Below are 15509 nucleotides of genomic sequence, written 5' to 3' on the forward strand. Positions count from 1 at the left end.
TGCTGGGGCAGGCACTTTGTCAAGCTATCCGCACAATGTAGAGTAACAGTGAATTATATTTTTTATGATAAAATTATATACACAGTCATAATGGAAAGTTAGTGAGTTTAAGTGGTTTTGAGAACTCAAATGTTGAACTATTCGACATTGAATGAATTAGAATTGATACATACTTTTATATATGTTCAAAGCTCAAGATTTGACCTTATTTAACATGAAGAAAAATAAGGAGAGGAAAGCAGACTGTCCTCCTGGGATACCACATATTTTCTTTATTGGAATCTTGACAAAAGGTTTTCTAAAGTATAAATTCCTTTCCAATACTGTGGGGTGTTAGGTCTTGAAATAGATGATTAATTTAATGTTTCGTTAGCATGATTTAGCATGGTCTTGTTTGGTTCCAATGGCTGTGCCTCACACACCTGACAGTGGAGCACCAGGAGAAGCTGAACTCTTCTCCTCGATGTAAGAGAGACTCCCCAGTAACGGGGTCCTTCAGCTAATAAGGGCAGATGAAAGACTCTACACACAAAATTCAGTTAGAATTAGCACTCATGCTACATTGCTCTTACTGTCACCTGTGCAAGATTTTTAAAATAAGCAGCAAATGAAGCCTGACACAACCTTTGGCTCAGCTGCGGAACGGGATGTGATGAGGTGGCTGCCGTTGCTGGTAGTGTGTTTTGATGCTCCAGCATCAATACCAGTAACTAAAGCTGGTTAAATGTCTCTACAGCTGTGAACTGACTCTTACGAAGATAAAAACCACAAAACCCTTATCTAGGACAGGTAATCATAAGGAAATCATGCAGCCCAAAACCTATCATTTCACTTCACCAGCAGCCATGACTACTATTTTCCAGATAACTCAGTCTATTTTCTTTACATTACTTGCCAACTGAAACTTGAATACATAGATCTACAAGCTCAGACCAGAAGGACTTATCATTAGACCAGTTTTGTTGAAGGGAGAATGTGGTGAATATATCAAATAAGTTGTTCTTGAGTGTCAGAGAGGAATTTGCAGAGATGAGACATCTACTCCTTCCCCTTCCCTAAACAAAAGGAAAATTAGACTTTCATTTACCAAGATCAAAAATGTGAGATGCAGAAATAAAGAGAAAATTGCTTTGTACCAGTAATGTTTCCCAGCACCAACAACCCATGGATTAGACATGAATTCTTCCCCACACCAAAAATTTACTGTTCACTAAGAAATGAAGTGAAAATTATTAAAAGCTAGAAAATCAATGTTGTGTTTGATCCTTTTCTTCACAGAACTACATTCATGCAAAGCAAACAATCCATGAAATAGAAGGTTGGGGTTCAAGCAGTGCTTTTACCAGAAAGGTTTTAACACTTTTTCCCAACCCATCAGAAAAAATGCCTAAACCATCATATATAATAATAATATTTTAAGGCTATTATTTCTCACTGCAAGTGTTTTTTCTCTTTCATGCTGTAGTTTATTCAGGTAATACTTGCCAAGCACTTGAAAATTCCTTTCTGAGTCTTGCATCTCCAATAAGTAAGACTGAACATAAATGTATGTTGATGCTTGAGTCAGTGGAAAATTACTGAAAAAATTCCTACTTTGAGCTAATTATTTTGGAGAAGAACAAGGACAATGCTTTAAAACAATTCCATTCAGAAGCCATTCCAGGAAATCAGCTCTTTCTGCCGCTCTGTTTGTAGCAAACTTGTAAAAACAGCAGTACTTTCTTCTACAGTCCAGCATAGGACACATATGAGTGGTTCAAACAAATGGTACCATGAAAGAGCAACCCCAAACTTCCTTTATCAGAATAAAGGACATCAAAAATAACATACTAGAAAGAAGGAGCTCAATAGAAAGAAAGGAAATGGAAAAAATTTGCTGTCTCACTGAAAACAAGTTTTCTCTATATATGACTAAAATCCAGATTTTACTTTTCGACCTGGGTGCTTCACTTTAATTGGATGAATCTGTCTATAAAATCCACAAATAATACAATTATAGAATTCATTGCAAATGTCCATAACAGGATCTGTTCTCTGACCCACAGGGGAGGGAAATTTAACTGTAGAGCAGGTGTTGGCATCTGAGCCAGTATCTCAGGTTGTCTTTAGAGTCAAGATGCCATTCCTCTGACCTATTTTAGAGGATTCACACATCTAGGAAGAGATGAATCACCTGTGAATGTCTCTCCACAACTATAAAGAGAGATTAAGATAATTAGCTAAGTTCTAGATAGTTAAATATGGTCAGATGAATTCCACCCAAGAGGCATATGAATAAACAAATAGAAAACCAAGCAGAATCCCAGCATGTACAGGTGAGTATCAGTCCTTGGAGTATTATCAGCATCTCCTGGCTCACAAATCAAAAGTCTGAGCTACCACGCTGCCTTTCTTTATTCTTCCCTTGGGATTCAATGCTCTTTTCTGAAATACCTGAACAGTTGCATCTCTCTAACCAATGTCATTCACATCCTGCTAAGAAGACCTTGTAGATTTTTTGCCTCCCTCACTATGTATTTGAATCAGTACACCGGTTTACATGCAGGTCCAGGAGGACACTGAGTGGGGCAAGGAGGGACTAAATTTTCCCATGCCTCCTGTTCTGTATCTGCCTGTCACAGCCCACTTACAGAAAAAGGCTAACAACATTTCCAGAAAGCTCAGGGAAAGGTAAACCAACAAAATAGGGAGGGCCAGGAGATGAAAGCAGAATGCTTTCCTCACAATAGAAGCCTATCGGGTGTTCTCAACCTCCATTACTGTCTTTCTACCATTTTTGTTCTTTTTCCTTTTCCACAAGTATCTTGGCAAAAAGAGCAGGGTTTGACAGTTGTAACAATAAAACCTGCCTTCCCAAAGAAGGAGGAAAAACTAACAAAAAAATATACTGTTGAAAAATATGTTGTAAAAATCCATAGTAGAGATTTAAGGCACAAAATTGAAGGTGCACCCCTTTGTGATCAGTATTTTCTATAAAAAAATATACATCGCTCCCTTCAGATTATTTTTTCATCTCCAGAATGGCAGGAAAATGAAGCTGTGCAGAGAAATAGGGTCAGGTTCTGCCCTTAGCTTGCTTTCATTCACAAAACCTTGTTATCCAAGAAGAGCAAATGCAGAGTGTAGTGCACAGTGGTTGTATGTGCTGTGCTGTTTACAACATAGAGCGTAACTGTCCATCATCTTCTACACCCCACTGATACTGTGCTGTATCTCCTCCTTTACACAGTATGTCGACTCTTCAAGGTATCTTTATCTTATGTAAATATGCAGTGCTTATAGAAGCCTGTTATTGGCTTGCAAAGTATCAATATATTGAGATTAATCACAGTTACACTGTGAATTAAATAACCAGGCAACTGCGTATAGGAATATAAAGGATAGACTGTTTGCCTCTAACACCTCTTTATTCAACAAAAAGAGAAGCATCTTGAGAGGCAATTTATCCCACAGGACACTGAGGCTGAATTCAGCTTCACACACTTTGGCATCTAAAGACCTCTAATGCCTGGAGTATTTGAGGCATCTGCACAACGCTTAGACACACAACATGAGTAACAGGAGGGCACCATGCACTCCTGCGTGACAGCTCGGGGACAGCCAAGGTGCCCTCTGCCATCCCAAATTAGTCAAAATCTGTCACTGCAGCTTTTAAAAGCTCAAGGGATGTAAGGAGTGGCAGCAGCCGTCTTTGCTCAGAACTTTAATGGGTTGACTCCTCTTGGAAGCAAATGGTCAAAACCCAGCAGTCCTTTGGTTTCAAATGGCCTCTCCAGATAAACACTGACACTAGTGTAAGAACTTCACTGTGTACAACACCAAACTGCAGTGCTCTATTACAAGCAGGTTTTGTAAGGTGCACCTAGACAGCTTGAGGATACAATAAGTTATCTTTTTTCCGTTTTTACAGATAGAGTTCCTTTCTCTAAATTTCCGTTTTCTGAGACAAGAACAAGAACTGTAATACTGAATAGTCACAGCAAAAAATACACACACAATAAAATTATTCTGCAGCATTGTGATGTCAAAAAGTTCAGTTTTACTGGAATTCACTAGAAACAGAAAGCGAACCAAGAAATAGAAGAACCCAGTTCACACTGGTCAAAAAATTTGAGAGTGGAACGTTCTTTTGCTGGTACTTTTCATACAAAATTATTTGACCTGATGCTGTTCTCCATGATGTACAACGATCTCTCTTTTCATGGCTTAATTCTTTAAGTTCCTTGTAGGAGTCTCTGGCCATGAGCATCAGGTACTGAGCCAATGTCTGAAATGTATGAGGGGAAACAAAGCCTGGCTTGTAGCCAGGAACCAGCCAAGAGACTGAAGGCAGACAGGTCTCCAAACTACAGTGTAAGCATAGTATGAATTTAGGCTTAAGCCAATAAAAGGCTTTTAGATATTTCTGAACCATATTTAATTCAAATTTTTAATTTTATGAAACTGATATTTTGATTTTTTTCCAACTCAGGAAAAAAAAAAAGGTAACGGGATCTTCCAGCTTTTCCCTTGGTATAGAAATATAATTTTTTTCAGTCACAGCTAATGAGAAAGAGAAACATCTGCACCTTGCACTGATTGACCATTTTGAAAAATGTACCCAAATTCACATTGCTAAAGTTGGCTGAACTGGGTCTACAAAACTAAAGTTACATGACAGAGTTCTTTTACAGCCAAGACAGTTTATGAGATGGACAGAGCACATTTTTGTCGTGGTTTTAGGCTTGATATATGATTTATGCTCCACTTGCTTCCTGGCCTTTTTATATTCATAAAAGATACATAGTGTTGCACATAGAATCCATCATCAACGAAGGTCATTATGTGCCCACGCTTCGTAAGACAGGATTTAGATTCGCTCATTATGGACTACCAGAGATACAAGTTTGCAAGAATACAAATGTATTAAACTAAAATTAAACCAGAAAAAAAATCTGTAAGGCTCTTTAGAAAGTGGTTATATCTTTGAATTTTACCACCAGTAACACTGTTCATACAACAAGTCTCTAATTCTTTCTGCAGTATTTCCACCCACAGAAAGGCATGCCATAGGAAGGAAAATCACCTCTGGGAATAGAACATTATACTGTAGTTGGGTTATCTGGTGTCTCTCTCTTAATTTATAGCTTAATTTGGGCATGCACGTAGCTAGAGTTTGGCAAGAGAATCCTCCAACACATCTCTTTAAAATAGTGTTCCAGGTTAAAATTTCCTTCAAAAGCCATTGTCTTGATTGGTGAAAACTAGAAAAAGTGCTTAGACGTTAGCTGCAGTGTTTCAGTTCAGCTTTCAAAGAAACAAGAGCAGTGGTCTTCAGTCACTAAAAACAAACAAAACACAACCCAAACCAAACAAAGTAGGGGTGTTAAAAGTCAATTAGATTAATCAAAAAACATCTTTCCTTTCCTTCCCTTTTGCCTTTCTTTTTTCTTTAACTTTCAGTGAACAGTAGCAGCAGAGTTGCTTTATTTGCACCAATTCATATTAAAGAGCAGCTCCTGCTAAACCTGGGTGAAAAAGTCCAGTTGTGCCATAGCAGCCAGTCTGTTGAATGGAATCGCTAAATAAACGTTCTTAGCACCAGTTGTTAAAATGTGATTGCCATATATCCATCTGGTATTTCTGTGGAGTACCCATCATCTCCAATCTGAGCAGTCCATTTTGTAGTGGTTTGATGTCCCTCACAAGACAATTGTGCCCAACAGATCTTGACATGAGACAACAGAGAGGTATTTACACTTGGTTTTGAATTCAGAGAAGGCCAAGAGTTTAGAGCAAGTAGAGTGCTTTGTAGTAACTAGATCTCACTTGCAAAATTAAGCTTTTTGTGTTTTTAAAACATCATAGTATTTTCTCCCGCATCTTTTTCTGTTTATTTTTGTTCATACAGTATCACCTCCCTTTCAGACTTTTCACATTAAAATAAATCCTTCTTACATTTCAGCTTTGCAAACCATTTCACACATCTTTACCTTCACACAGATTACCAGATCCTCTTTACCCTGAAAAGCATAAGCTAAGCCCGGGCATTAGGGTTCACAATGCAGGGACTCAGTATGGGAACTTCTACCTGTCCAGGACTGGTTTTCAAGAACAGCTTTCTGAAATAACATCCACCCTGGCAGACTGAATCTGTTAAAACATATTTTTCCTTTGCCTGTTGATGTCTCCTTCCTTTTGCCCCTCCTTTTAGTGCCTATGTTCATTGGCTGGCTTTTTTTGAAGGTAAGTGGTAAATATAGGTTCTTTATGTGCTCAAGAGATGGCGATTACCAAGTCTTCTGTAAACACAAGCCATGGAGTTCTTTTAAGATGTGGAATTAAAGCCTGTCTTTTGAAAAGACATTTAATCTTGTATTGAAAAAGAAACACACAAAACTCTTCTTGCCTCCCAAAATATGTTGTTTCCATGTTTAAATTCCCTTGGCTATAGGAAACTGAATCTTATTTCTAGGTTGAACTCATCTTGCTTCATGTGCCTCTGCACATACACGTTATATCCCCTTTCACAAGAGCAAGAAGGCTTCTGCTATCAAATTTCTTTCCTATCTGTTGCTACTTAAACAATAGTTTTGGCTTTTCCACTAGGAAAACAATTCAGAATATAATTTGTATAAACATTCTGTTTTTCCATGCTGGGCTTAAGAAGGGTTATGAGCAGTAACTGAATGCTTAGAGCTGTTTAAAAGCAAGGATGATCTTTGAGGTGAAGCCGCTCTCCTCATATGAACACTTTTTGTTCCAACAGGCTCATTACAGCCTGTAGCTGAACCAGCCCTGTTCCAGCATATTAGATGACCATAAGCCAGTACAGAATGTCTGGGTTGGCAGTGTGTAATTGTAATATCAATGCTATGTCGATAATTACCTACCAGGAATATAATAGGGAAAAATACTTCTTACGAAAAAAATAACAGGCTTATTTTTGTAGTCAGTGCTGCATTATATGTTCACAATACTTTTAGATATTAGGATCTTTGGATAACTGCACATGCACTTAGTTAAAATATAGTCATTAAAGCTGTCTTTACTCTTTTGACATTAATTTTTCTTAATAGTAAGTTCAATGTCTCTGGGTTAGAAAACAAAACAACAACAACAAAATAAAAGTCCCCTCACAGAATCATAAATGTAACTGTTCAGATAGTACAAAACTGATCTCTTGCAGCAGAATGCGAGGCCCGTTTGTACACTGGTTTGCCATATGACACCTCCTCACTACAGCCTCTGAAATCCTAAATAATGTGTCAGTCGTGCTCCCTTTTTGTGATAGCATGAAAATGGACAACTGGGACACTTTGGAGAAGAGTGTGACAGATTCAAAGGTGATCCAGCAGGTTCTAAGGTATTTGTCAGCAGATGTAAATCTAAGAAAAGTTGTATACATCGATAACACATAGTAAAAGTTAGGGAAGGCATTAAAAGATAACATTATTTCAAAGCTAACCAAAATAAGTGAAAATGAAAGTCAGGCCACATCCTCATTCGTGGCTATAAAACAAAAAAATCCTTTACCTGTAATCATCTACAAAACATGATAGATATGTGATTAACAGTGCAATGAAATAACACAGAAATCATATATAAAATCAATACACAATGAATATATCTCTATTAAACATAAAAGGAAATAAATGTTAGTAATCCCAGATATGTATCTTACATTGAAGATTATGAGCAGATGGCCACCCTTGTAGGAAAAAAAAATTGCACCTACCTTATTTGTGTCCAGATATTAGTTTTCAAAGGTCTGAGGGACTCTCAAACTAGATATGGCTTCAGGAATGAAACTGTAAGGACAAGAAATGTCGTCATCAAGGAATCAACCTTTATTATCTTATTATCAATCCAAAATTATCATAGTGTATATCAGGTACTACTAAAAAATTATCCTAATCTGTGTAAATATCTAAACACATTCTATAACACATATGTGCACACATATGAGTGTATAAAAATATGTATATGTGGTGAATGGAGTCAAATCTGGTTGGTGGCCAGTCACGAGTGGTGTTCCCCAGGGTTCAGTATTTGAGCCAGTTCTGTTTAATCTCTTTATCAATGGTCTGGACGAGGGAATTGAGTGCACCCTCAGTAAGTTTGCAGATGACACCAAATTGGTTGGGAGTGTTGATCTGCTGGAGGGTAGGATGCTTTACAGAGGGACCTGGGCAAGCTGGATTGATAGCTGAGGCCAATTGTATGAGGTTTAACAAGGCCAAGTCCCAGGTCCTGCATTGGCAATGCTACAGGCTCGGGGAAGAGTGGCTGGAAAGCTGCTTGACAGAAAAGGACCTGGGGGTGTTGACTGACAACTGGCAGAACATGAGCCAGTGTGTGCCCAGGTGGCCAAAGAGGCCAACAACATCCTGGCTTGTTTCAAGAATAGTGTGGCCAGCAGGACTAGAGAAATTATTGTCCCCTTGTACTCAGTGCTGGTGAGGCCCCACCTTGAATCCTGTGTTCAGTTTTTGGCCCCTCGCTATAGGAAACACATTGAAGTGCTGGAGAGAGTGCAGAGGAGGCGATGAAGCTGGTGAGGAGTCTGGGCACAAGTGTGATGAGGAGCAGCTGAGGGAACTGCGGCTGTTTATCCTGGAGAAAAGGAGGCTGAGGGGAGACCTTATCACTGTCTGCAACTGCCTGAAAGGAGGTTGGAGCGTGGAGGGTGTTGGTCTCTTCTCCCAAGTAGCAAGTGATAGAACAAGAGGAAATGGCCTCAAGTTGCACAAGGAAGGTTTTAGATTGGATATTAGGAGAAAATTCTTCACAGAAAGAGTTGTCAGGCATTGGAACAGACTGCCCAGGGCAGTGGTGGAGTCACCATCCCTGGAATAGTTCGAAATACGTGTAGATGAGGTTCTTAGGGAAACAGTTTAGTGCCAAAGTTAGGCTATGGTTGGACTTGATGATCTTGAGGGTCTCTTCTAACCAAACACATTATATGATTTTATTCTATGATATATTCCTATTAATATATAAATGAATGTACATTTCCATTACTCGTTTGTGGTCAAGCCTGTTTTCTAACTTCCACTCATGAAAAGACGTCATTTATTTTCACTTCTGATTCTTCTCACTGGCATCTATTTGCTTGTGATTTAATACTATGTTTTTTTTAATAAAATAAAATTTATCAGTGTTAGTCAACAATCTTGTAGTCTAGTTTTGGAGCTTGTGGCCACCTGTACATGAGAATCTCTATACTTTCTTTAATCCTTTAGGCTAGTTACAGAAAAGAGTCATTGCCTGGTGTAGATTCAATGCAAACTATGCGAATACCAACACATGAGCTACTGCTGCGTGAGCTAAAGAGCCTAGCTCCATTAATCAGCATCTCAACAGTATCAGCATTTGCTGTCACTATTTGCTATTAACACCACATATCAAAGAAGAGCAAATAGACTTGGCTGGCTGAAGCAGTACTGAGATTGTGTCTGCTCAGCCCCTCTAGGAAGGGAAATACACCCAGAGTCTTTCTATGCATTCAAATTGATTATAACATATATTGGTTTGTTTTCATTTTCAGAGGTAGTGCTCAAGTCAGCAAGTACATTTTTGCCAAAGGGTTCCCATTTGTTAGGCTTTCTGTGACCTTTATGTTTTCAAATTAAGACTTCTTGTAGCTCTTTTCAAGTTGACAATGGCATTCAGCTTAAATAAAGGGAAACAGTTTGCAAAATATCAGTTTCCATTTCACAAGCCTCTGTGTCTACCATTGTGACAAGGTAAGTGATCTGGCAATTTCAATTCTCATAAAAGTGAAGATTTATATGAATGGTATGATGTACTTGTGGCCTTTAAGTTACTAATGGCCAATAGAAAGAGACATTTTCTTGAGACGTAACAAAATATATGCTTTGTTTTGGATCCCAGAGGTAGGTCCTTTTAAATGACGAAAACAAATTATTTCATTTGTAAAGGCTGTAGGAACTAAGAAAGGACAGCTTTAAATCTTTTATGATTAGCTGTACTGTTCTTTCACAAGGTATACTGTCATTATCTGGAACATGGACATTTTTTTTTTGCACTCCTTTATATGCTGTATTTTCAGAACATGTGAAGCAGTTGCTTGTATGTGAACAATGAAGATGCATGCGGTAATTTGTTTTTCTTCTTCATCTTTCTGTGGGAATTCACCAAAACTAATTTTGGGATTTGGGGTAGGAAGCAGGAATGCTGTAGTCCATTTGACACAGAACTCCAACCTCCTGTGCTGCTCATTGCCTAACAAGAGGGATTCGGATGGACCAAGTATAACCTGTAGTGAAACAAGTGTTTCAGACTAAGAATTAGACAGAAGAGGTCCTGAATTGGAGTTTTACCTGGAGTAGGCGGACATGTGTCACCCCATGTGTTTGTGTAATTTTTTATGTTTTCTTTTTTTTTTCTCAATAATCAAATCACGTATTAAGTTTAACTGGCGATAAAATAAACTAAGTGAAATTCCCCAAGACTGTTTTGCCTGCAACGGCACCAAATAGTAAGTTTGTAAAGCTCCAGGGAAGGTATAGACGCAAGGTCCTGCTTTCTCGATTGTCCAAATGGGAGACTTAACTGGAAAGGTGGTGTAGCTCTTCACTACCTGCTGCCTTTCCATTGTATGGGTTTCATTGCTGACATAGACTCAGGATAAAACCAGGTTATGTGCTTGAAGGTGGAAGATTCAAAGCACTATAAGCATCCACAGTTTAGATATAAACTAAGAAAGATGAGAACATCGAGAAGACAGTCAGACCAGCTTCAGGAGGGAAGCATGGATAACATACTTTAAAATAACCAGTGGCTACAAGATAGCTGCCAAAAATCAAGTCCCAGATGATTAGAAATGGGAAATAACATCATAATGTATGTCTTGCAGTAGAAGTTCTCACAAAGGTATATGTTTCAATGCTAAGTCAACATCCTAGTGTGCTACTTTCACATAATTAAAACAACAGATTTAATATCCTATTTCCACTTTTCTGGCACTATTGCAATTTGCCCTTTACAGACCAAAAGCGTTTCATACAGAAAACAAACTCCTGTGACAGGACTCCCTCCTGTGTTCTCATCCCTCCATATTTTGACCACAACTGAGTTGCCATGAATCTTTTCACCTTTATGCTTTGACTACAGGTTGTCGTAGCATATAGAAGACCATTGATACCCATGGGAGCTACACCATAATATTGCACTTCAGTTAGGACACAACCACAAAGAGAAAGGGCTTATTCTTTTTACAATTGTCATGATGCATTTTAAGCACAAAGAAGATTTTTTTCAGAAGGAAAAGAGATAAGAGCTTAAAAGATTTATTAATGAGCTTGCTTTTGTTTGCCAAGTGTGGATTAAAGGATTCTTTTGTCAGCTGAGGAAAATGTCTCACTGTTCTCAGTGTGACATTTGGACTAGATCCTGCTTGGTTTAGTTTGCTAAACACCTGCAATTCCCTGATGCTTTTTTACTGTAAACAGGACTGGTTGTAAGATAAATGTTGCTGGGTACCAGGGTGAAATTATATATGATGAGATTGACTTACCTCTCCCCTTTGACAGGAGCACATTTCCAGGGATGAGGATGGATTGAAGAGGCAAAAAGGCGGAGCAAGAACTGGCAGCCTGACAGACATCACGGAACCTGCTCTCTATCATCTACCTGTCTGTATTTTTCCATTGACGCTCATATCACTGCACAGAGAACAATTGTAAAATCAGGCACAGAAGGAAGGAGGGAAATATCTACCACTCTGTAGTGAGAATTAGACACCAGTTCTGTAGCCAGCTGTAACCATGACAGCTGTTATGTCCAAAACAAAGACAACCACTTCCAGCACAGCTGTAAACAGATGCCCACAAGAAAAAGAGGTGGGCTACAAATGTGCAATACACAAGGTGCTACCTGATACAGCATGCAACACTTGGATGTTCACGTGGGGAGCTCTGTTAAATAGCTGATGTGCCACAAATTCAGTTCCAGTAACTCCCCTGTGCTAATATGTTCAGAAATATTATCTTCCCCTAGTTTACAAGCTAAGTGACAGAACAGTGCTTGGTATGGAATCAGAAGTATTATAAACCCCATGTTCGTGGACCTGGCTCTACCTCACAAAAGAAAATCTGTACAACGTTAAGGGTTGTACCACATCTCCCAATTCCTGTATTTCTGCATGTAATTTAGAGGTTTGATTTGCTCTGAAGTAAGGGAAGGTCTCTACTGAAAATTCCTCAGCAGACCAAAGCAGCTTTCTGTGAGCTCTCAGCTTCTGTCATTGAAGTGCTTTTCAGTACTTCAGGTATATCACTGATAATAGTAGGTATTTCTACACTGTATACACATACTTCCATAAGGCTTGCAAATTTCTATTCTTGTATCAGACAGTAAAATTATTATAGTATGGATATAACTTGCTATCTTGTTTATAGTCTGATTGGACCTTGAAGATCAGCCTAACTCTAAACACCCAGATGCACTTCTTTCTGAGATGAGCCTAGCAGAGATATGTCAAGGACATGAACCTCTAGGCTCTTGTATTAAAACACAGGAACCAGTCCATCCTGGCAGGGTCATGCTCAGCATCACGCAGGAACTTGTTAGAAGAAAGAGTAGGAAAAGCAGAGGAGAACACGACAGTTCTGCTGTGTTTTCCTCTGGGTCTTGTGACTGTCTACAGCCATCCAACCATCATGTCTTCATTCATGCTTCATAGCTCTATTTAACAATAAAAACCATAAATACAAATACAAATGACACTACAGTCATGAGAATAAAAATGGGTGGATGCGCTTCCCCTCAGGTATCTTACAAACTGCCTACTCTGAAGAAAGGTGTTTAAGGTGAACTGGTTTCATTGTTTCTAACCACTTGCCGTTATTACACACTTCTGTTCATTTGAAAGCTGTAAAAATATCCCGGTTTTCATACATTTCATACAAAACATCTCTCTGACAGAGCTAGCTGAAAGGAAGCATCTTTCACCATGACAGTGTAATAGTGTCTTTTCATCTCAAACAAACAGCTTCTGCTATGAAATAGTTGTGAATTCATAATAACTTCTCTGTACAAAAGTAGAGTCCTTTCAATTCTGCACATCACTGTTTCTTGAACAGTGGATTCTTCAGTGTCAGAATTTAGAATGTAACTCATAGATACAGTTGTCCAAAGAATGTGATACATTCTTTTTTTTTCCTGTACATTTTTCCCCTGGGATTTTAACAATAATTTATCAATGTTTTAAAATAAGCTGGATAGCTGAGTTGGTAGAAATACATTTTAGTATCGGTGCACAAATAAACACTGTCAGATATGGAGATTCCTCATAGTAAGTGTGTACATCAGTGACAATGCACAACATGTCAAATGTCTGTTGCAACAAATAGCTCTTGAAGCAAGACTATAGTTAATTTATGAATCAAATGCCTATCAAATACAGTGAGTCAAGTTCTTTTTATTTCAGTAGATTTTCAGTTAAAACCCAAATTAGGCAATCATACCCTTGCTGTCATTTGTAGAAACAGCTGAGACATTAAAAACCTTCTGTCCTTAAGGTCTTGTGCCTCTGTGATAGAAAGGGGGTTTCAAAATGTTTAACACGGGCCTTTTCCCTACAGGATCACCCAACAGAAATCTTGTCTGAGGACAAGATTTTGTGGTTTTTGCCAAATCAGTAAGAACATACATTACGATGTATTCACCCACTCTTATTTTCATTACAGTCTATGTCAATGATGATCTTTAGGGAGGCTGTCAAAGGCCTCACTGAAGTCCAGGTAGACAATATCTACTTCTCTCCCCTTGCTACCAGGCCAGTCATTTTCAAGTTTATCAAGTCTATCAAGTTGGTCAGTGTCGGTTCTATATTGACTGTAAGAAGAGAGAGGAATTGATCCTAAGGTTAGGATGAAAAGAAGAGTATATCTGCTCTAACATAAAGCCTAAAGGGAAAAAAATATCCTTTTAAAGTCTGCTGACCACATCTGAGCCAGGAGAGAAACTCTAGACCAGGTCAGTATTTTGCAGCATATGGCCATAGCTGTTTTGGTCCAAGACTAACATGCTAAAATTGGTTTTACCAGCTCATGATTTCACAGTCCAAGTTATTTCATCAGGGACTGTTCTAACATTTCAACCAACAAACCATTTTCAGGGCTGGAAATATGAGAGGCACCAAACAGCTGTCTTTTTTAAAGTAACAGCTTAAAGAAAAAAATTCCTCCTTCTTTAGACAAACACAGAAATCATCTTCCTTTCAGCTATGAAAAGAATGAGTTTAGCCTGAAGCCCAAGATATATGACAGTCTTTCACCACTGAAAATTTTCTTTATATGCTACTTTAAAGACCACTATCTCCTGTCTGTGCAGGGGTAGAAAGACAATCTCTATACAGCTGAGAAATAAGAGTTTCTGAGCTTTCTAATGGGACCCAGCACTTTTCACTGACCCTACTAAGTCTTAAACTAATGGCCTTCATAGAAGACACTGTTCGGTATACCTAAGCGGATTTCGGAGTTTTAAAGCTGTGTGACATCACCAAGCCATTTAGAGGCATTAAAATAGATCCCTTTAACATATTAGGATTGTGCTCCACCTCTCCCTGTCTCTTTCTTCCCGTGCTCTTTATTTCCTACACAGTTGGAACTCGCAACACTCCTTAGACACCTGGATCATGGACATCTCCACCTGAGCTAACACCTGGGCTCTCTCTGTGACAAGTGGAAATAGAGTTTTAAAAGGAGCAGTCCATCCTAAAGTGGATATTTATTTTTAATCAGATGAATTGTGCCCTAAAAAAAATACATCTGTCATGAGGAACCCACTTGACAAAAGTAAGATAAACACACCCAGATACACACTGGGCCAACCTCAGTTCCAAGTGTTCCCAAACTAGGAATAGAAGGAGAAGACTGTCTTATTATTATATACCTGCTCCATTCCTTCCTAATGTGCAGATGATTAGTTATTTCAGTGACTCAGTAAATTTCTAATTGTTTTCTTGCATGTGGTGCATCAGCAAACTTAAGATCTAGACCCACATGTGAAAGAATCATTTTGGGTTGCTTACAAACTACTTTGGAATGGTTCTGTGTTATGAACAGTCTCAGACTTGTATTTTGCCTGGAACAATGATCCTTATCTAAGTATGCCATTCTAGTTCACAAGATATTACTGCAAAATAGAAGACAGGGAAGATTCAGAAATGGTCAAAAAAATCCAAACAATTCCAGCAAAATCAAAAACAGAATTATGAGGGTGACGTACTTAAAACAATTGAAAAAACAATTTTGCTAAGAGTTCAGTATGACCTAAACATTAACTTCAATGGCTCGCTGCACTGAACTCTCCCCTACAACATATCTCAAAGTTCAGATCATTCCCTTGTGCTCTGGTCCACTGACTCCATTTCCTTGTTTCCATGACAGGAATGTGCTTTAAAAATAGTGTTGTTTAGCCTTTAGCTAAGACAGCTTCAGATCACCACAACAGATGCTTTCCTGAGCCGATGAGGTGAATTCCCATCACATTTTTCAGCT

At 38.5% G+C, this 15509-nt stretch overlaps 1 long non-coding RNA gene across 1 annotated transcript in view; it reads right to left on the reverse strand.

Moving 5' to 3' along the window:
• LOC139827963 (uncharacterized) overlaps positions 1-15509 on the reverse strand; it is a 133802-nt gene that overhangs the window by 108338 nt on the left and 9955 nt on the right. Inside the window, exons 2-3 of the long non-coding RNA XR_011739110.1 lie at positions 11522-11669; positions 7718-7790 (exon numbers count right to left, since the gene is read on the reverse strand). This is a non-coding gene — a long non-coding RNA (uncharacterized lncRNA). The remainder of the gene's footprint in view (positions 1-7717; positions 7791-11521; positions 11670-15509) is intronic.

Source organism: Patagioenas fasciata, chromosome 4, assembly GCF_037038585.1.
Source record: "Patagioenas fasciata isolate bPatFas1 chromosome 4, bPatFas1.hap1, whole genome shotgun sequence".
Taxonomy (NCBI): Eukaryota; Metazoa; Chordata; class Aves; order Columbiformes; family Columbidae; genus Patagioenas; species Patagioenas fasciata.